This window comes from Leucopleurus acutus (genome assembly GCF_964270905.1).
Source record: "Leucopleurus acutus genome assembly, chromosome: 2".
Classification (NCBI taxonomy): Eukaryota; Metazoa; Chordata; class Mammalia; order Artiodactyla; family Delphinidae; genus Leucopleurus; species Leucopleurus acutus.
Window position 1 is genome coordinate 108692839 of NC_139143.1, and position 23652 is coordinate 108716490.

Consider the following 23652-nt stretch of genomic DNA (forward strand, 5'->3'; position numbering starts at 1 on the left):
ACAAATGTGGCATAGTAGCAGCTTGTACTAAGGATTTGGATCCATACTGAAAAGGTAAGGGATCCTCAAAGAGTCACTGATCCTTGTGTGACATTTACCCATTCTCTCTATCTTCTATTAGCAGTATGTTGGCATTCCCACACTGATACATACAGAGCTCTTTGCCTTTTCAGTCTCATTACACAAACACTGAATCACTGTCTGTGCTCTGGAAAGAAGAAACTAATGTTTAGGTTTTGATTTTTTAAATTTGTTGCATTTAAATCAGAGAGGGGTTAGGGTACTTAACTAGGAGTTGAAGCGTTTTGGTTCTTGTCCTGGTTTCTCAAGTTAGGTAGTCTTTCGTTTTTCCTTCCTTCTTTCTGTCCTTCTTTTATATTTTGGTTTCCTCCTCTACAATGCAGTGATGGTGATGGTGGTAGCATTTTGGCTGTCTTCCAGGAATCAAATATAAGGATCACTGGGATGATCCTGGGATGGTGGTTATAGACTCCGTTGTGTTGTTATTTATTTAAAGCACAGTAGCAGCAAATATTATCCAATGGAATTATTTGGTGTTTTGTGCAGAGTGCTCCGTGATGCCTGGATAAGACAACCACACTTCTATCCACTTCTATCTGTGTAAAATGGGAAAGTGATTGACAGCAGAGACCCTGGAGCACATTGTCCCAAGTACAAGTCCCATGATCATAGCGAAGTGATGGGAACTCTTTAAACCTACTTCATTATCGATAAAAGAGAGATAGCAATTCTTCCTTCACAAAGTTGCTATGATAAAGCAGATGATCTAAGTATTGAGGATATTGATTTACTCCAACATGCATGGGTATAAGAAATGTTATATTGTTTTTTCTAAATAAAAATTAAATCTCACTCTAAACACTCATTCACCAGGATAGTGAGACAGTCATTATCATTCATGTTTGTTCTCCTCTGCCTCTAGCCACAGATAAATGTTGCCTAAGAGTTTGAATCTTATTTTGTGGCTGAAAAGAAGAAAAGCCCTTAACTCATGAACTCATTGTGGTGTTATTTAGATGCTCAGTGTCTAGGTCTATATGATCCATTCATATATGAGAGGCTCTGCTATTTCTCTATCAAGCTTGGATATGGGGGTCTTTGTGAAGGCTGAGAGCTTAGGCATTTAGTGGCCTTAAGTATGGCATGCAACATTCCCTTCCCCCGTCCGGAGACAGAGCTAGTAAATGTGTAATACATTTTCTGAGCGAGTTAAAACTGAGTTGGGTGTGGATCTTTACTATTTACAAAATCAGCTGAAGCCTCCAGTCCCTCCCCAGGCTTGGGGAATCTACCCCTTCCTTGAATTCACAATATTTGACCTCTATCCCTCCATGCTTTTTCCACTCAATCTTGGGCATTTCCTATATCATTTTACCTCACAGGGTCTTTATAAACAGTGTTGCTATCTCTTTCTGGGTGTGTGGTGAAAAATACATTTATTCTATTTAGTGTTGCCATGCTGAATCCCTGTTTGATGCATGTCAATTGCTTATCGTACTGCTTGGAACAGGATAAGTGCTCAGTTAACGATAGTTGTGATAGACGACTTCTGTCTCTTCCTTAAACTCTACACTCCTGCTCTGTGTCTCAGGATGCAGACACATAGGACAAGTCATTGAGTGTCATGCTTTCAGTCTCCTGGGTGGGTTTGGTCAATAGAGGAGACTAGAGAGAGGAAGAGGAGCTAGGTCGAGGTATTTATTTCCCTGGCTCCTCCCTGCAGAATTATAGTGCACTGGTTGCCTTGATCTCTGAAGGGCAAGGTAGCCCATGCTTCACAGCCTTTTCTCTCCTGCCCTGGATTCTTCATGGTAGGCATGGTAACAGTTCCCACTGTTCCTAGCCTGTGGGTACTGCCCCATCTTTTGATACTTTTCCTCAATCAGATCCACACCATTGGTAAACAGCTCCCATCCTCATTCTTCCTAATAGAATCCTGATTTTTTCAAGCATTAGGTTCCCAAGTGCTTCATGGGTCACTTTCTAAACTTAGAGGGATGAATGTTGAAGCCAATCATGATAATTTCATTCCCATGTTCGCAAAAGACATGAACATGTGATAACACCCCAGCCAATGAAACAGAAAAAGAAGTCTTCTGGAATCACCTTGGAAAGTTTTTCTTGTCCTTAAAAAGGGATGCCAAATAAAAATGTAGGTTTTTTAATCTTTGAATATTGTTGTGTAAGGCTGTGATACTTGGTACCATTGCAGCCATGTAGTGACCATGAGCAAAATCCAAGAGAATCATAGAGAAAACTGAGATCATTGAGTTGCTGAATTAAGTTCAGAACAACCTACTGCCAAACATTTGCTCTGTGATGTAATTAATTTTCTATAATTTAAATAACTTCAATTGGAGTTTTATGTTACTCATAGCCGAAAAAGTCTTGACCCATTAGTCCTTATCACTATTCACACTTGTTTACCATTAATGCAAAAGTACTGTTGATAGGAAAATAATTATCCCAAGTGTTCAGTAGCTGCTTTTTTTTTTTCTATTTCACTATATATTTTAAAGTTAAGACCAAATAATAAAAGAACACAAATCTGTATAAGATAAAGATATCTAGCAATATAAATTTCTGTATCATCTGGGAACGGCACACTTCTGAAATGAAAGTGGTAGGAAGTGGGAAAATCTACGATTTCAACATATATTGAGAACAAACAACAAAGTAACCTGTTAGATTAAAGAAAAAAAATGCCACCATGCTGTCTTAAAGTTTCAATTCTACTGTGGAAATTATGAAGTCTGGAAAGGAAAAGCTATTTCCTTATAGGTTAAATAAAGAATGGACAGTTTTGAAGACTCAGGTAACCTGTAGTAAAGTCATTCTACCCATGATTAATTTGTAATTTTCCAAGTGCTTGAGAAAATTCCAGTACTATTATTATCTTGATGTAAGTATTTGTTTAATATATTTGCTGCATGAAAAGAGAGATAGAAGCTGGGAGTGATAAGTTTTCATTCTCAGGTACAGGTCAGAGGTAATGAAGTCATACAGCTGGATTTTCCAGGAAAGATCCTATTTCTAACATGGATTGATTCATTCAGTTCTACATCAGTGACTCAAGCATTACAGAGTGTAAAGACCATAAGTCATATGACTCACCCTTTCCATGGTTTATTTCCAGAAACACTATCCGTTGCCCAGAAATAAGTATAATTTTGTAAATCTCTTACTTTTCCCCAAGTTCTTTATGATTGATTTCCTTCTTTCCAGTGCATTTGACCTACAGAGAGAGAAAGCACGGAACAGATACCTAGAGATGGGGAAATTCTGCTATCAACATTTATGTTTTCTTCCGTTTCCCTCCTCTTCACCCCTTATTTTCAACTTTAGGTGCCAACTCATATACCGTCTTCCCACAGACCTAGACTGGGGAGGGGAGCAAGTTAGGGGCAGATGTTGGCTCTAAGAAATAGCCACCTTTTCTTCTATGACTCTGATAGAAGATTCTTATTAATAACAAAGTAAAAAAAAAAAAAGGACTACACATATTATCCAATTTTTCTGTGTAAATCCACAGACATTATTATTGATAATAATGTCATTATTATTGATAATAATGATAATAATATTGATAATATTATTATTATTATTGACTGGGTTCTATATCAAGTCAGGCAAGTTATCCACCAATGGGCTGAAGATAATAAACTTTTGGGGGCATCAGTATACCATACAACAATCTCACCATTCCCTAGAGCCACAGAGAAATTCATTTACCTCGCATAGGTGAACTTTTCTCTTCCCCAGAGAGCATTTTGTTCATCTTAGCTGAGTACAAGATCAGATCCATGTCAGCAGTAACAATTTGTACTATGTTCTTTTCCGCTGGGCTCAAACTTAAAGTATCCTTGAGCGGAAAATAAATGGCAATAGCTGTATCTCAATTTTTACATGGGTGTGGGTGGAGAGAGAAACTTAGAGAGGTTAAGATCTTTACCTGAAATCATAGGTCCATCCAATCGATGATAAGACAGGAAACTGAAGCCAGGCCTCAGAAAAACTAATTCACTTATTTCCTAAGGTATGCTGTTTTTTTATTTTGTTGTAGATAGATGATAATCCTTCCCTTCCTATAACTCACACAAAGACAGTGAAGAGCTTCTTAGCATTTGAAAAGAATTTTATTTTTGCTGAATTTTGGGACTGGCCTTGCCTGGCTCTCTATTCATGTTAGAGAAAAAGTCAAAGAACATTATTTTTCTATTAAAGCAAAGGTTTATACATTAACTCTGAGCTTCAGGACACCACATAGAGCTGAAGATAGAAGTTAGAGTGACAGTGACACAGAAATGAAATGAATTGAAATTGCCACTGACAATAAAGCAGGAGGTAGTGGTAGGCAGTGAAGTCTTGTCCCTGAAAATTTCACAGCATTGCTGTTGCTGAAGGGAAGAGTAATTTAAGACAGTTATGGACCTAAAAAAAAAAAAAAGCAATAATGTTGAAGTCAGACCCAGTCTGTACGGGATGGATATTATTTGGTTTAAAACAGTGCAGAATGCATTTATGACTTTGGTAAAAAAAGAGAGGCTGATCTTGATGCAGTGAAAATTTGAAATGGGATTAGAGGGCCTTGTTCTTGGATTGCTGCTAAAGACAGGAGAGCAACAGTAAAAGAAAGTCCTGGCATTAAATAGGCATATGTGTGAGCAGTTCCATCCACTCAAGGCTTAGAATCAGCAGAAGCTTGCATTTTAAGGATATATCTGAAAAGCTCTAAAAAGACAGAAGTGGCACTCTGGGAGCATATATACATATGTTCCTAGTCTCACTGAGGGAGAATCCTGTATTATATAGGAAGTTGGTTGTAGAATAAAGAATCTGGATGGACCCAGAGGGTTTTATGCTAAGTGAAATAAATCAGACAGAGAAAGACAAATATTGTATGATTTCACTTATATGTGGAATCTAAAAAACAAAACAAATAAATAAACATAACAAAATAGAAACAGTCCTGGATACCGAGAACAAACAGGTGGTTGCCAGAGGGGAGGCGGTGGATGGAGGTGAGAAATAGGTGAGGGAGATTAAGAGGTACCAACTTTCAGTTGCAAAATAAATGTCATGCATATGAAATGTGCAGTGTGGGAAATACAGTCAATAACTATGTAATATCTTTGTATGGTGACATTTCTTATTAGGCTTATCGTGGTGATGATTTTGAAGTGTATAAAAATATTGAATCACTATGCTGTGTAACAGGAACTAACATAGTGTTGTAGGTCTATACTTCAAAAACAAATGAACAATCTCATAGAAAAAGAGATCAGATTAGTAGTTATCAGAGATGAGGTAGTGTAGGTGGGAGGGAGAATTGGATGAAGGAGTCAAAATGTACAAACTTCCAGTTATAAGATAAATAGGTACTAGGGATGTAATGTACAACGTGATAAATATATTTAACTCTGCTCTATGTCACATATGAAAGTTGTTAAGACAGTAAGCCCTAGGAGTTCTCATCACAAGGACTTTTTTTTCTATTTCTTTAATTTGGTATATATATGAGATGATGGAAGTTCCCTAAACTTATTGTGGTAATCATTTCATGGTGTAAGTCAAATTATTATGTTGTACACCTTAACTGTGCACAATACTCTATGTCAATTATATCTCAATAAAACCAGAAGAAAAAAAATTAGGATGACATCATGTGTGCATCCAAGTCCTGGCTCTCCCTCTTACTGTCTGTGTTACTCTGGGCAAGTTATATTCTTTCTCTGATTTTCAATTTGTGACCTATAATATGGGATCATAATTATATTTAGTTTATAAGATTAAGGGGTTGAATGAAAGAAATTGAGGATGTTTTGCCAATATCAAGCACTATATAAATGCCCAATATTGCACCTACCAGGTTGGACTCCCCCTTCTAAATATACATGGATAGTTTCACATTGGCATTTTATATCAGTTACCACCACGGTCTTGGACAAAATTGCAAAAGAGTCAAAATTTGCATCATCCTAGTTTCTGTATGAAAACCTTGTCTATTCATTTCTTCTTTACTCCTGTTATACAGAGAGCCACCTCAGAACAGAGGAAAATTGAGAGGATGATGAAGTGAGTGGGGCAAAGATTACAACATGTAGGCTCAGGGTCTAGGGTGTATAGAAATTCAAGAACTATTATATAGTTTGAGACCTGAAAAAAACAATTTTGGCTCCAAATTCAGCTCAGCCCAGCTTATGTGGAATTACTATATCACACATTTATTGTGATGTGAGCATATTTTAATATGTTTGATATTATGTCTATTATATGCCTAGAATCTTAGAAGAGCTTAAAAGGGCCTGGTGGGGATGGCAAGGAAAGACTTGTTCATTACATGTAAATCAGCATTTGGAAGCTGAGTTAGCAAAGAAAATGGATGCAAATGTCCAGCTAGAACAAGATGTATGTGTGTGTGTGTGTGTGTGTGTGTGTGTGTGGTGAGAGATGAAGTGAGCAGGCATATCCTCCAGCTACTGCTAAATATCCTTAGCAGTAGCTGGAGGATATTTTCAAAATTCACGTATTTCTGTCTCTTATTACAGAACATACAGTGAAATGTGGGGAGTGACATTCCAGACTATGACAGTTTTTGCTCCTCAGTGTATTCCCAGCTCCAGCAAAGGTCCTAGCACATATTAGGCACTCAATAAATGTTGAGTGAATAAACAGCCATCTAATAAGTCAGGGAGTACCCAGTGGTGCCAGAGAAGGCAGGGGGAGGATAGGGTCAGGTGCCTTGAATCAGGCATTAGGCAATGACTGGCCTGAAAGTTACCCCAACTGAGGTGATGCATCAGGAGAAACTGAATTTCTGCAAGGGACCCTAAATAATAATAATAACATCATAAATAATGATGTTATGGGTTTACTCTCTGCCAGGTGTTATAGCAGAACACTGACATTCATTATCACATTAGCGCTATACTGTAGGCACTATTACCATAGCCATTTTATGGACAAAGACTCAGAGAACACATGTTATTACCTAAGATCCCAGCATGTGGCAGAACTGGGACTGAAACTCAGGATGTTCAGGCTTCAGAACTGAGAGCTCTTAATGACTACAATGTAGGAATCCTCAAGGGATCCAGCAAGAGGAAAACAGCTTCAGTATGAAGGAGCTCAGATGGGGTCCTGGTTCTTAAGGCAGGAAACTGATCTGAAGGGAAGAAAACAGACACCGGTTTTCTTGAATAGGAGATTAACATGCAGGTTAAGATATGGGGGCAAGAAAGGAGCCTGATTTCTTGAGCTGTGACACAGGACCTATGTTGTGCTGGAGCAGGACTGGGGTGGCTCCAAAGTTCAGACTAGAGGTCCTAAGTAGGAGAACAGGGCCACAGCTGCAGACATAAAGGAGCACCGGATCTCACAGTTAGCATACTCGTGCCCATTCAAGTCGTAGACGTTCTTCACCATATGTGAACCTGCCCTTTCTAAGCCTGGTCATCTCTCTCTCCTTACAGGGGAGTCTTTCTCTAAATAGGTCTATAGGGTGGTTCTCGGCCATAATTGGTCATTAGAAGCACCTGAGGAGCTCATAAAACTATCCATGTGTGGGCTTCACCTCACACAGGTAAAATTGGACTCTGTGGCATCACTATTTCTAAAAAATCCTACAGTCGATTCTACTGTGCAGCCAAGGTTGAGAACCATTGTTGGAGATCAACATTTATGATTAAACTAACCACTATTAACGTAAATTTGGCTTATAGGTATTAAGTGACATGAATGTATATATTTGAACATTTATGTATCCTTTGAAAAAAATTTTTGGGTTACAAGTGAAGTCAAATTCATAACAGTAAATTTTTAAAATACAAAAATATAAAAGGAAAACGGGAGTAACCAATGATAACTACTGTCCATTTTAATAACATGTACTGAATTTAGTTTTAATTTAATTTAACAGAAGTAAAATAAATGAAACCCAAAGATTTGCTGAACTGCACATAAATGTTTCTTCACAAGAAAAGATACTTATCATTTCTTGACAATGTGATAGAAAACTGAAAGACTCACAGAACAATAGCCAAAAGTACTAGCTAAAAGCCCTTTTGAATGCATAGAAGAATGCCTGAGAAATTAATAGAAATCACCAGAAATAAAAAGTGAAAGGAAACCTGAGTGTTAGGCTAGTGTTAATACTAAGGCTGCAGTTGGAGCAGAATTGGGTTATAATGGCTCAACTTCTAATGGAGAAAAGGTCCTAGGTCTGTGCAAGATGAAGGCTTGGAACTGAGACTCTTAATATGTGAAACTGAGACTCTTAATATGTGAAACTCTTAATATGTGAAAGCCTTTATCCTCAGTGAAAAGGAGTCTTTATCTTCAGTGAAAAGGTGAGTTAGGAAAAACAAGAACAAAAACAAAACAAAAACAAGTTGGCTCTGTTAACCTGGGCTCAAAGTAGAAGAAATTTCTTCTCTGACAGTTTGTATCTAAGACCCAATCCATTGGACACAATTTATGTGCCTTCTCAGATCTGGTTGGACTTTCACATCTCTGGAGCCCTTAGCTGTTTCCTCATGGGGATCCCCAGCTGTTGCCTCTGTTGTATTAGCTGCAGTTGTCACCACCTTATCTGTTAATGGTTTCTATACTTTCCACAGGAGCTGTAGCAGTTCTGGAGACCAGGCCCAACCCAACTGTACTCAAGAAATGCCGTGGATCGATTCAAATAAGGCATTGTGCTGCATTATTTGGGAAATTCAAGTTAGAAATGACTATAATTTGACTTTTGGCTCATAACACTCTGACAAACCTAGTAGAGACAAAGAACAAACCTTCAGAGAAAAAAAAGGAACCCATAACTTATGGATTGTAAGACTCTCATAGATAAACCATGCAAAACATAAAGTTATAGTTCAAAAAATAACAAGGAAAATGCACACACACACACACACACACACACACACACACACACACACACACATAAATAAGTCAACGAAAAGCATGAATCAGGAGGGAAAAACAAAAATGAAACAACACAGGGAACATAATAAGCATATCAAATGGTGAATATAAGGTAAAATTTTGAGTTCCCCCCAGAAGCAGACTCTAAGGGAAGGGCTCAAATGAAAGCAGTTTATGTAGTAAATGACCCCAGGATATACCAGTAGAGGATTGGGAAAATTAGGTGCAAAGGGGAAAGAAGCCAACAGACAAAGTGATACTAAACCAGTTTCTACTTTGGGCAAGTGGATCCAGTGTCACTCTGCTAGATGGTGTAGAACATACCTCAGAATTATCCCAAATGAGAGACAAGGAAGATGAGGATATTTAGACTTTGACTTCCTTTCCATCACTGGAAGAAAGATGCTTCTGGGACCATTAACTCTTCCATCCTTTGGATTTGCCTTGTGCATGGGCTGAGTGTGCTCCTAGGGTGAGGTAAAATTAAACAGACAGAGCTGCAGGTTTCCAGCAACAGACTCTGCCTTGTAGAGGTGAATGCAAAGGGTTGTGGACAGGAATATCAGGATTTGACTGCTAAGAATGTTTAAAGAAATAAAGGCTGTAATAAGAATATTTAAACAACAGTGGGGTATCATTAAGAAAATGGCCAGGCAGATTTAAAAATAAACTGAATAAAACTTTGAGGGAAAAAGAAATCCAGATATCAAAGTCCAAGTGGATGAGTTAAATGAATTAGAGACAGCTACAGAGACATTTAGTGAAATCAAATGAATATTTAAAAAATTATACAAAGTGCAACACAGAGGAAATAAATGGTAGAAAATATGAAAGAAAGTCCAGAGTAAAAAGTTTTTAAGTATACTTAAATGGAATCCAAAATAATAGAGAAAATGAGATAGAGGAAATATTCCAAGAGATAATGGCTGAGAATTTTCCAGAATTTTTAAAAGATTTAAAACTTCAGAATCAACAATCCTCCCAAAGTCTCAAGCAGAAACAAGAAAACCACTTATTAATATACAATTAGGCATATGCCAGTAACCACAGAGCATTGGAGACAAATAGGAAGTGTTATAGGCAGTCAGAGAAAGAAAAACTAGAACAGATTTCTCAGGAGCCAAAAAGGACAGAAGTATAATGCCTTCAAAATGCTTGCAGAACTTGCTGGCTACCTAAAATTGAATTCTCAATGAAACTATTATTCAAAAAAAGAATAAAAACAAGGTGTTTTCAGATGAACAAAAATGAGAGTTTACCACCAACAGAGTTGGTTGTACTTCACCAAAGACATTTCTAAAAGACTCCAAGAAGATGGAAATAGACCCCAGAATGAAGGTTTTTTAGATCAGAGTTCAAGAAACCAAGACTTGTACTCTAAATCCAGCCTGTGGCCTGGTTTTATAAGGCCTGAGAGCTAGAAATGTTTTTTTTTGTTTTTTTGATAGTTTATATATATATATTTTTTAACTTTTTTATTGGAGTATAATTTCTTTACAATGGTGTGTTAGTTTCTAATTTATAACAAAGTGAATCAGCTATACATATACATATATCCCCATAACTCTTCCCTCTTGCGTCTCCCTCGCACCCTCCCTATCCCGCCCCTCTAGGTGGTCACAAAGCACTGAGCTGATCTCCCTGTGCTACGCGGCTGCTTCCCACTACCTAGCTATTTTACATTTGGTAGTGTATATATGTCCACATACATTCTACCACTCTCTCACTTTGTCCCAGATTTATATTTTATAACAGCTTTAGGTTTACAGAAAAATTGAGCAGATAGTACACAGTTTCCATATACATTCTACTCTTCCCCACCTTCACCCCAGTTTCCCTTATTATTAACATCTTACATGAGTATATTTGTCAAGATTGATAAACAAATATTGATACATTGTACACATACATATATATAAACATATATACACATAAACAGATTAGTAGGTGCACACATACACGCGTAAGTGTATACCCATACATATACAAATGAACACCCACATTATCGATTGTTATGTCTTCTTGGAAACTGACCCCTGTTTATTCCCAGTATAGTAGTTTCTCTTGAGGGCAGGGCTTTTGTTATGCAGAGCAGAAGGCTCTGGGTGTATTTCAAAATGGCTGCTTTTCCCTTCCCCCTTCCCAAAGCAGAAGGGGATTTTTCCCTCTGATAGGAGCTCCTGGAACTACAACTCATGAAAGTGCAGGGACCTCCCTATGATGGGGTCTTTAGGAGTTTTTAACTCTCAAGCTAGTCCACACTCAGCCTTCAGCAATTTATCGATTGCCATCTAAGTGTTCCTACCAGTTACTGGCTTCAGCTTCTGGTAAGCTGTATTGTATTAAGCCACTAATATATGGGGTCTAGTTATAAAAGATAGTTTTACCTGAATACATATAACTTTCTAGCCACTGGTGGAGGGAAAATGGAATGTAAAATGCCTGATGGAGATTCAAAAGCAAGCAGGAAAGGAGTAGAGAAAAGAAAAGAAGCAAAGAAAAAGCAGGGTAAATATAAAGTAGTAGAACTAATTCACAATGCACTAGTGATCACAATAAATGTCAGTAGAGTAAACATGCAAGTCAAAATAAGAATATTTTCAAGTTTGGATAAATAATAAAATCTCTATATGTGCTCTTTTCAAACACAACATTAAACATTTTGACACATAATAGTGAAAAGTTAAAGGATAAATATTAGGCAAACACTAAACAAAGTAATCTGGTGTAGGTGTGTAAATATATCCATCTCTCTTTATTAGACAACATTGACTTCCAAATAAAAATATTTTGGGGGGCTAAGGAAAGTAAATGTTTAATGATAGAAGGTATAATTCTTACAGAAAGATGAAGAAAATCAGAATTTTTAAGCACCCAACACTGTAATGTTTATATATATATATTTATTTATCTATATGTATAATATATTATAATACATATATAGTAAAACTGACTGAATTTTAAAGAGAAATTACTAAATTAACATTCATGATAGGAAGTTTAAAACTCATTCATAAGGCATGATAGAGATAGAGACAAAAACATTGGTAAGGACATGGAGGATTTTTACAACACAGTTAGCAAGTCTGATGCAGCGGGCACATACACAGCTCTGTAATAGGGAGAAACAAATCTGATTCCATATTGGATCTGTTTCTTTAACCTTTGTATTCTATTGCTTTTGCTACAACTTAATCACTAAAGGGATGCTGCCTATAACTTAAAGTATACATAATGGCCCATCTCTAGGAACACTGCCTCCCATGTCTGAACTAAAATACCTTTCAGCTCATAGGAAACATCCTAACCAGGCCCACCTATGAACGGCTGCAGGAAAGAAGGAATTAACACATCCCTTCTGGAGTCTGGTTGAAACCAGGAGATATTTGCAACAGCTTATCACCTTTTTAACTTTACCTCCTCACTCCCCTGCTCTTTGTAAAAGAAACTAGCATCCAAACCCTGGCAAGATGGTTCTTTGGAACACCAGTCTACCATCTTCTTGGTCTGCTGGCTTCCTGAAAAAAGTCACTACTTCTTGCCCTGACAACTTGTCTCTCCATTTCTTGACCTGTCGTGTGGCGAGTGGTACAAGCTTGGACTCAGTAACAGCTCTATATCCAACAATTAGAGAATGTACATCCTTCACAAACACACATGGAACATTTATAAGAAATGTCCATATTCTACATCATTAAGCAGGTTCTTAAAAAAAAAAAGAATTGATAAACAGATGATTTTTCTGTTTATAGTTTATATACTTTAGAAATCATTAAAAATGCTTATTTAAAAATCTATATGGATATTATAATAAAAGACACTTGCAAATAATCTTTGGTTCTAAACAGGAATAATTATGGACATTAGAAAATATTTAGGACTGAAAATTGATGAAAACAATTCATCTAAAATTTAGGAGATGTAGGTAAAGCATTATTTAAAATAATTTTAACTCTTCTATTATTGTTTGAAAATTGGTAACCTTAGTTTTAAACTTAAAGCAGTTAGAAAAAGAACAACAGAATAAAACAAAAGTAAGTTGGAAGAATGAAATCATAACAAGAGGAGAAATTAGTTAAATAGAAAAAAAATTAAATAGAGAGGATCCACAGGGCCAAACACTCACTTTTTGAAGTCTAATAAAATAGGCACCCCCTGGCAAGATTGAGCAAGGAAAAAAAGAGAGAGAGAGAGAGAGAGAGAGAGAGAGAGAGAGAGAGAGAGAGAGAGAATCCATCAAAGAAGAATATTAGCAGTGAAAAAAGTCATAACCCCATAAACAGAAAAAGATTTTTTTAAAAGAAGATATTATAAATAAGTCATTAAATTTGAAAACTTAAGACAAAATGTTCAATTTCTAGAAATATAACTAGCCAATAGTGATTCAGAAGAAAGTAAAACCCTGACTAGTCCTCAATGATCAAAGAAAAGGAATATAATATTTAAGCCTCAGCCTCCCTCCTCGCATCAAAACTGGATATCTGAGGCAGTGAAATAAGACAAAATTCCAATCAACATCCTGGCTTTTTATTTTTTTTTTAACCTACTTAGAACTTGACAAAATGATTATAAAATATATATTGAAGTCCAAAAGACTAAAATAGCCACAATAATTTGGAAGAAGTACAATATAAGGAGACCTCCTTCCATATACAAATACTCATTATAAACTGTAAATAATATAAAGCTATAAACAATAAAGGCAGTGTGCATTTCTCCAGGAAAGAAAAATAGACCGATGGAACTGAACAGAGACTTGAAATAGATCAGTACATGAATGGAAACTTTATATATGACAGAGACAACATTGCCTACCAGTGGAGAAGGATAGGCTGTTGATTAAATAGTATTTAAAACTTCAATTATCAATATAGAGAAAAAAATGAGAATCCCTGTCTCTAACCAAAAGCTATAAATAATTCTGTGTGGATTAAAGATCTAAATGTGGCAGCAACAGTGTAAAATGTTTTGGAGGAATTGTAAGAGACTATCTTTATAATTTCAGAATAGGGAAAGGAATAAATTTTAGTCAATTATTTGCTTACTTGGTATTATGAACTCAAACATTAGGATTGCCTAATAATTTTTACTAATATAATATTTGAACTGTTTTTTCTATGTTATGTATACAGAGCCTTGGTTGATCACACTTATTCATCCCTTGAATGGAATACTATTGTTCAATTAATCAATAACATTTCATAGCTCAAGTAATTTTAAAACAGAGTTTAAATAAGTGGAATTCTTTAAATCTCAGGTGTTGTATTTTTTCCTCTAAAGCATGGGGAAAATGAGTTTGAAATATGTATTCAACAAATAGGGGGGAAAAGTTGTAGCATTTAGTTTTAACTTTTAAAAGAACAATAATATTTGTGTTTTAAGTGAGCTTATTTTAAAAACTAAATTCATTGAGTAAATCCTATGAGCAATAAACTCAAATATTTTTATGTCATTCTAGATTTAGAGCAGAGTACTATAGAATATTTATATTGGTTTGCATTACTCTTAATACTCTTTGATTTAGTACCTCACATATAAAGACAAATTTGAAGATTGGCATGTAATGCTTTTCATATCATATTTTTGCCAATGGAAACATGATGATTGTATATTTTTTATGTAATTGTTAATGACTAACTTAACTATAATATGATTAAAAGTAAAATCTATTTTTATATAGTCTGTAGTTTTACAAACACAGGATTTTCTGTTCATTTGCACACAAGATGCAGCTATAAATACTTTGTACATTTGAAGTGACAAAACTAAGATGAGAGTGGAAGTCATAATTGTATTCCTTTTTCCTTTTATTTTAAGCAACAAAACAATTTCATTAATGTATTTATTTGGGGATAGTTTTATTCTACTAAGAATATTTTGTTAATTTTAAAATGCAAAAACTATATATCTTTTCATAGACTAATATAATGGATCATCATATTTCCACTAGCGTTTTTATGTGACTGTCTTAGGAACACTATTTCCTTAAAATACCTGCAGGATATCAGCTACATAAAGAAAGACAAGCAACTTTCAGTGTTATTTATTCATCCAGGAATAGAGGCTGTAGCATACAATACCACAGTTTTTGTTCTTTGATTAGCATGGGTGCTTCTGGTGACCCTTACTAATGTCTGCAAAGAATGTGAATGAAAGATGGGAATAGACAATATATTCAGTGCACTGACTTTCCCTCGCAACCTTCACCACCACAGCTTCATGACTTTGCTCCATCATGAAGTATGGGGAAATAAAATACCACTTTTTTTTTCCCTTGGAAGGCTATATTCTATTGTTAATTTTTGCTGTTGTTGATTTACAGGTGAAAAGTAATCTAAAGTAATTTTTAAGATTTCTGGTCTACATAGAATGATTTTTTTTTTTAAATTGTATGCGGGCCTCTCACTGTTGTGGCCTCTCCTGTTGTGGAGCACAGGCTCCGGACGTGCAGGCTCAGTGGCCATGGCTCACGGGCCCAGCCGCTCGGTGGCATGTGGGATCTTCCCGGACCGGGGCACGAACCCGTGTCCCCTGCATCAGCAGGCAGACTCTCAACCACTGCGCCACCAGGGAATCCCTATATAGAATGATTTTGATACCATAGTATAGAATAGTGCCTGGAACCATTTTGAAGGATATTTTTTGTTACCTTCCTTGAATCTATTCTCCCCTTCTCCGCATTTTTGTTTTTAACCAAGAGAATCTTTATATTTGGGGAGGAAATCTGCTCCTTCCTTTTTTCTAGCCATGCAGTTTGGGTGAAATTGAATGCACGTCCTGCTTCAGGGGTGACTCTTTGTTGTCTAAAATCAGAGTACAGACGGTCCTCGACTTACAATGGTTTGACTTAAGATTTTTTGGCTTTACGATGGTGCAAAAGCTATACACGTTCGGTAGAAACCATACTTCAAATTGTGAATTTTGATCTTTTCCCAGGCCACTCATATGTGGTACAATACTTCCTCATGTTGCTGGGAAGTACTGAGGGTAAAAAACCGATATACTTACCACCATTCTGCACTCATACAACCATTCTCTTTTTCACTCTCAGTACAGTATTCAATACATGACATGAGATGTTCATTATTTTATTATAAAATAGGCTTTGAGGTAGGTGATTTTGCTCACTGTAAGCTAATGTAAGTGTTGACCTGAAATAGATAGACTTTCATATATCTCTCCAGCAAAGATTGGTTCAGATAAGCAGAGAATTGCAATTTGGAGTCTGCAAAGATGGCAAACCACTTGCAAGCACCACTTGCTCCTCTCCCTCACGTCTCCCCCCACAAGGGAGGTAGCACACTTCTGTAGAGGAGAAAAGGAAGTTGGGAGGGCTATAGTAAACAAAGAGTCCTTGGCTCCTTATTGGCTGAGTCCTTTCCAGGAAATAAGAGAAGTCTTTCTTCTTCCTTTTGTACCTGGGTAGGGCCTCAAGGCATGAAAGCTCCCCTTTCTGGTCTCCCAAATCTATTTAATTGAAGTTTCTGTTTATTAATTTTTACATACGTTTTCTGACCATGTTTAAGATAGGCTAAGCTAAGCTCTGATGTTTCTTAGGTTAGCTGTATTAAATGCATTTCAACTTTGACATTTTCAAGTTATGATGGATGGGATGTAATCCCATCACAAATTAAGGAAGATGGGCATTGTAATCTTGTCACAGTGGTTGGATTAGGGAAGGACACGGATGTTCAGGCCAGTGAAAGGAACTGATATACAACAGCTAGTGTAAGAGACTCTTAGTTCCCTGAGTATGAAGATATGACATCTAGAACTGCTGCAAACATTCTGCTGAAACTATCAGAAGATCCTGGAACTCCCAGAGGGCTACCAGGGTGGCACGGGGATACAGCCATCAGAAAACCACAGTAGAGAGGATATGAGAAAGAAGATCCTTGGAGATTTCATCTGAGGTGTGAGATCAAGCCTCATATTCTGACTTTTCAGTTACTTAAATCAATAATCCTCTTTGTTGTTTAAGTCATTTTGAGTTTGAGATTTTTATTTTATTTTTTGTCACTTGTTATTGAAACATTTCTATTACAAATACTACATGGATATTTTGACTCTGAGAGACTGAAAACAGACAACTATCTTGATTCTTATTCAAAGATTCTTTGGTTCCAAGGAATAAAAAGATACAATTGGAGAATGGGAATTATTGGACAGATCTGGGGAAATGGAACAAAACTACCAGGGAAAAAAACAAAACTTTTTCAGGACCTCCAGTTTCTGTCTGTCTGTCTCTCTGTCTCTCTCTTGAGCACAAATTCATCTCATGTCTCTGAACATGTCTACTTCAACTTCAGTCCTTAAATTCAATAGATTTACTTGTATGCCAATGATCATCTTTCTCCAAACCCTCCTCTACAAACTGCGTCTTCTCCAGTGTTCTCTTTCTTGCTGTTGAATCAACCGTTCATCTTGTTACACTAACCAAAATACTCAGAGTCATGATTCTCACCTTTTCCTTATCTTCAGGCAAACAACATTCACTACATTACCAAGCCCTATGCTTTCTGCCTCCAGAATAATTGTCAAATTAATTCATTTCTATGTCACTACTGCCTTACTCCAGTCCAACCCTCATAATCTTGAGACTTGTCTATTGCAATTGACTCCTTTCTATTCTAATTTCTGCTCTTTCTATCCTTCAATCCATTTTCCACATTGTAGCCAGTGATAATTTTAAAGCCTTTTAATATATTTCTATTATTTAGAATACTACTAAAGCTTCTTTCCATGGCCTAAGGGATTCTGATCTGGTCATTCTTAAACTATGCCAAACTCTGTTGCTTCTCAAAATATTTACACATGCTGCTTCCCTCACTTAATTCTTGTTTCTTTTTGTTTGTTTGTTTTGTTTGTTTGTTTGTTTTTTGCAGTATGCGGGTCTCTCACTGTTGTGGCCTCTCCCATTGTGGAGCACAGGCTCCGGACACGCAGGCTTAGCGGTCATGGCTCACGGGCCCAGCCTCTCCGCGGCATGTGGGATCTTCCTGGACCGGGGCATGAACCCGTGTCCCCTGCATCGGCAGGCGGACTCTCAACCACTGCGCCACCAGGGGAGCCCTCTTATTTGTTTTATTATATGTTTTCCTGACATCCACAAACTCCTAGCTAGTCACTGAGTTCCCCTGAATTTTGTACACAATATTTAATGGCTTTATTGATATGATTCAAATACCATCAAATTAACCCATTTAGCGTGTAAAATTTGATATCCTTAGTATATTAACAGGGTTGTATCAATCACCAAAATGTAATTCTTAGAACATTTTAATCCCCCCTAAAAGAAACCCCATACTCACTAGCAGTCACTCCCTATTTGCTCCGATGATTTCCTTACTCCCTTACCCCCAGTCTTAGGTAAATATTTATCTACTTTCTGTCTCTATAGATTTGGCTAATCCAAATATTCCACGCAGGTGAAACTATGTATTGTAACATGTGGTCTTTTGTAATTGGCTTCTTTCACTTAGCAATGTTTTCAAGGTTCATCCATGTTGTAGCATGTACCAATACTTCATTCCTTTTTAGGGACGAAGAATATTGAATTTTATGGATGTGCCACATTTTGTTTATCCATTCATTGGTTAATAGACATTTGGATTTTTTCTATCTTTTGGCCATTATGAATAATGCTGCTATAAGCATTCATGTACAAGTTTTTGTGTGGGTATATGTTTTTATTCCCCTTAGGTTTACTCCTAGAAGTGGAATTACTGGGTCATATTGATAACTCTATATTTAACATTTTGAGAAACTGCAAAACTGTTTTCCAAAGTGGCTAGACATTACTACCATCAATATATGAAGCCTCTAATTTCTTTACATCTTCCTCAACACGTGTTATTATCTGTCTTTTTGAGTATAGCCATCCTAGTGGGTATTTCTCACTGTAGTTTTGATTTGCATTTCCCTAATGACTAATAATGTCAAGCATCTTTTGATGTGCTTATTGGTCATTCGCATGTCTTCCTTGGAGAAATATTCAGATTCCTTGCTCATTTCTTAATTGGGTTGTTCGTTTTATTTTTGAATCATAAGAGTTCTGCATATTTTCTGGATACAAATCTCTTTTATATATGATATGCAAATATTTTCTCTCATTTTGTGTGCTGCCTTTTCACTTTCTTGATGGTATCATTGACAGAATAAAGTTTTAAATTTCAATGTACATAATTTATTTATTTTTTCTTTTGTTGCTTGTGCTTTTGGTCTCATGTCTAAGGAACAATTGCCTCACCCAAGGTCACAAAGACATACTCCTATGTTTTCTTCTAAGAGTTTTATAGTTTTAACTCTTACATTTAGGTCTATAATCTATTTCGAGTTAATTTTTTTCTATTTTATGAACTGAAGGACCAACTTTGTTCTTCTGTGTGTAGGTATCCAGTACTGCCAGGACAATTTGATGAAAAGACTGTTCTTTCCCCACTTAGTTGCCTTGGCACACTTGTCAAAAATCAATTGACTATAAATATAAGGATTTATTTCTGGATTCTCATATTATGACATTAGTCTATTGATCTATTCTTTTGTTAGTACCACACTGCCTTGTCTTGATTACTATAGCTTCCTAGTAAATTTTGAAATCAGAAAATGTGAGTCTTCCAACTTCATTTTTCTTTTTTAAGATTGTGTGGTCTATTCTGGGACCTTTGACTTTCGTTTAAATTTTAGGATCAGTTCATCAATTTCTGTATACAAGCCAGATGGGATTTTAATAAGGATTACACTGAATCTGTAGATCAATTTGGGGATTATTGACAGCTTGATATTAAATCTTCTGATTGACGGACATAAAGTATCTTTCCACTTATTTAGATCTTTTAAAATTTCTTTCAACAATGCTTTGTAGTTTCAGTGTGCAAATCTTGTACTTTTAAAGAATATATACCTAATAATTTATTTTTTGATGCTATTGTAAAGAGAATTGTTTTCCTGATTTCATTTGAAAATTGTTCCTTGTTAGTGTATAGAAATGCAGTTGATTTTTGTATATTGATTTAATATTCTGTAACCTTCTTAAACTTGCTTATTAGTTCTAGTAAGTGTGTGAATGTATGTGTGTGTGCGTGAGTTCCTTGAGGTTTTCTATATACAAGATGATGTCATCTGCAAATAAAGATAGCTCTACTGCTTCCTTTCCAATCTGTATGCTTTTTACTTCTTTTGCTTGCCTAATTTCCTTGGCTAGAATCTTCAATACAATGTTAAATAGGAGAGGCATGAACAAATATCCTTATCTTGTTCTTGATCTTAAGAGGGAAGTGTTCAGTCTTTCATCATTAAATATGATGGTATCTGTGGATAACATCATTAATGCTTTGTCAAGTTGGGGAAGATCTCTTATAGTTTGTTGAACATTTTTATCATGAAAGGATGTTATATTTTCTTTAATAGTTTTTTGGTATCTATTAAAATGGTTGTAGGATTTTTCTCCTTTATGATATTAATGTGATTTATTACATTAATTAATTTTGATGTTAAACTAACTTTGCATTCCTAGGATAAATTCTACTTGGTCACTGTCACCTTTTTTGTTTATTGCTGTATTTAGTTTGCTAGCATTTTGTTGAGAATTTTTGCATCTATATTCATAGGGGATATTCATCTTTGGTTTGCTTCACTTTTTAACAAAAATAAACCAAAATGTTTAATTTTACTGAATAAAGAAAATTTACTCAGAGTTTATGCAGATCATAAGAATACTTAGATTATAACACCTGAAAGATCCACAGCTGATTGGAAGGAAGGAATAAAGAAAGTAACTTATATTTTCAATGCCGAAACAAAAATCTAATTGCTATAGATGTCTTGTAAAGTTTCCCAAATAAGGTCTAGCCAAATTTATTTTCTAGTGGATTTTTTTTCAGAGATAAATAGTAAGATTCAATATGTATATTATTGATTACAACTAATATCACAGCTTGAAAAAGTCATGAGACAGAAGCATAAATATAAAATAAAAAGACAAGATTTTCAAATTGTATTAAAGGTATATTAACCATAGTAACTGGAAAAGATATATTAAACTTAGCAGTGTACCACACAAGTTCAAAACAAAACCATAGGGCAGACCAAAACTGATGCTAATTAAGGAAAACGGTCTGTTTTTTAGAAAGGGTGTCCAAACAGACACCACTACAAAGAAATGCCAACAGTAACTATTGGTCCCTTCTGTTACTTAGTGAAGTGTCAAAGATAGAGTGACTGGGTTAACAGCTTAAGGTTTCTCCAAGCATCTGCAGTATTATCAGCACGGTCCAGGCCTTGGGAGTCTTGACACTTCAGGATGTTTCTGGCCTTCTTGGGTAAGTCTGCACATTTGTGTTCCTGAAATAAATTCAAAGTCTTCATGGTGTTCAGAGTCATGGTAGTCTACACGCTTCTTTTTCTTGTTGTAAACTGTAACTTGAAGGGAAACTATTTCCAAGGTGATTAAGTCAAGGGCCATTGTTATCTCTTTGCTGTTATGAGTTGACTCATAAAGACCCTTCCCTGTTTTCTGGATGAGACATGCCAGCAGAGTCTCACCCAACAGTATAAATGTTGATTCCTGTGACCATCAGTGTTCTGCAATGCTACTGGACCTCAGTTGGTCCATGATGGGATATGGAAAGATGGCCACCACTGTTGTTTCAGGATTCCTCTAGCACTACAGCCTGTTTCTTCCTGTGCCACTTCAAAGGAACATTATTATTTTTTCTCCAACCACCAAGAGGGTGAAGGAGAAAGACAGGGCACCTATAAGCCCCTTTCTAGAAGTTGCTTTTGAGTATCCTGTATTAATGGAGCATGTCCATTGTGGACTGAGTTTCATAATTAAATTCAAAGGCAGCATCAGCCTTCATATCTTTAAACATCTGCTTTAGCTCAGTAGGAGTGAAACAATACTGATCAAGATCATCATTCTAATAAATTTGGTCAAAGACTTGAAGATCTCCTTCAGTCAGCCAACCTCCTTGTTCCAAAACAAATCTTGATGTAGGGGTGGTCCTGAATGTTGTTCCTCACTGTCTAGCACAGTGTTCCTCCTTCCTGTGTTAAAAAAAAAAGCTCTGGATTGTGAAGAAGAAGAGCTGCACAGTGACCCTCCTACATCAGAGCAAAAACTGTCCAGATGTCCAGCATTTATCTTCTTGAGTAGCTGTCAGAAATATAGGCACTGACAAATTAATGATGTCCCCAGCCAGAAGATAATCAAAATGAAGGCAGAGCAAGTACTCCCCATTTCTCATAAAGCCGTTCAGTGAGATGCACCAATCTTTTGCCAAAACCTGCACACACTGCACAACCACTTTATTAATTTTTAATGCTGATAATATTTCTCCATCTGTTTTTGCCAAATGAAGTTTATTTTCTGGCACACACAAGATGCCACAGGTACAATATCCCATTCCCAAAGAAGTTCCATAACTCTTACTGCACACAGCCATTTATGTCACAGGAGTCTGTTTTCAGCGTCAATTCAGGGGCTTTTGGTTTTTTATATTCAGAACCAAGCCCAGTGAAACATTTAATTTCTCTAGCCCATGCTTTTTATTAGAGTCCTTTGATAACCTCTGTTCACAAACATGCAGAGGTGCATTTAACAAATACTTCAAAAAAAGGCAAACTTGTACCCTCCCAAATTTGCCTTGTATTATTGTGATCTTGAGTATAAAGCGATATAAAACTTGTAATGCACACTAAGCCAGCACCTGTAAACAGCTTAGCAACTCCTGCAACTCAACGAACATTCTCATCTCTCTTCAATACTAAAGCCAAGGTTTTTATTGAGACCTTGATGAATGTTGTCACCAATCAAAGTACAGCACGGATAACCTGGCAAACCAAGTATTCCTCCAAAGTCATGCTCACCGTGGTTTTTCCTGCTCCAGATAAGCCTGTTAGCCAAACTGTGCAACCAAAAAAAAGACACCTCTGGTCTCTACCACCTGACCTCTTGTTCCTGCTGACATGGTGAGCCTGATAGGTGACATTAGGTGCTCTCTGCTTCCCTAGTTCTGTATGTTATTGCTCACTATGTCTTTCTTGTACAGGTTCCCAAGGACCTTCATGGCTGTAGAGAGTGCGCAGGGTGCCGGGGTTTTCAACCCCCAAAGGTTAGAAGGAGGAGGGGAGGCCTCTGGGGGTGGAGCAGAGCAGGAAGGTATGCTCTGACCTAGGCACTTTATGCTGTAGATTCTGGTTGTGTGGCTCGTTGGCTGTACCTCTGATATGGGTCAGGGCAGAAGTATATGGGATTTTTTTTTTTCTTGTGATATCTTTGTCTGGTTTTGGTATCAGGGTAATACTGGCCTCATAGAATGTGTTTGAAAATGTTCCCTCTTCCTTTATGTTTTGGAAAAGTTTGTGAAGGATTGGTATTAATTCCCATTTAAATGTTTGATAGAATTCATCAGTCAAGCTATCTGATTCTGAGCTTTGCTTTGTGGGAAGTTTTAAAATTACTAATTCATTCTCTTTGTTAGAGGTCTACTCAAATTTTCTATTTCTTCTTCAGTCAGTTTTGGTAATTTGTGTTTCTAGGAATTTGTCCATTTCCTCTAAATTATCTAATTTATTGACATATAATTGTTTACAGTATTTCCATGGGATACTTTTTATTTCTGTAAGTTTGGTAGTGATGCCACTTTTTAATCATTATCCTGTAAAGGTAATCATTATCATGCCTTATAGGGTAAGCACTTCCTTAAG

The 23652-nt window shown here is 36.4% G+C and overlaps 1 pseudogene across 1 annotated transcript; it reads right to left on the minus strand.

Moving 5' to 3' along the window:
• Positions 1 to 21205: 21205 nt before the first annotated feature.
• Positions 21206 to 23012, minus strand: LOC309958107 (bifunctional 3'-phosphoadenosine 5'-phosphosulfate synthase 1-like; annotated as a pseudogene). The gene has a single exon. The product of its transcript is annotated as a bifunctional 3'-phosphoadenosine 5'-phosphosulfate synthase 1-like (transcript).
• Between the last annotated feature and the right edge of the window lie 640 nt (positions 23013 to 23652).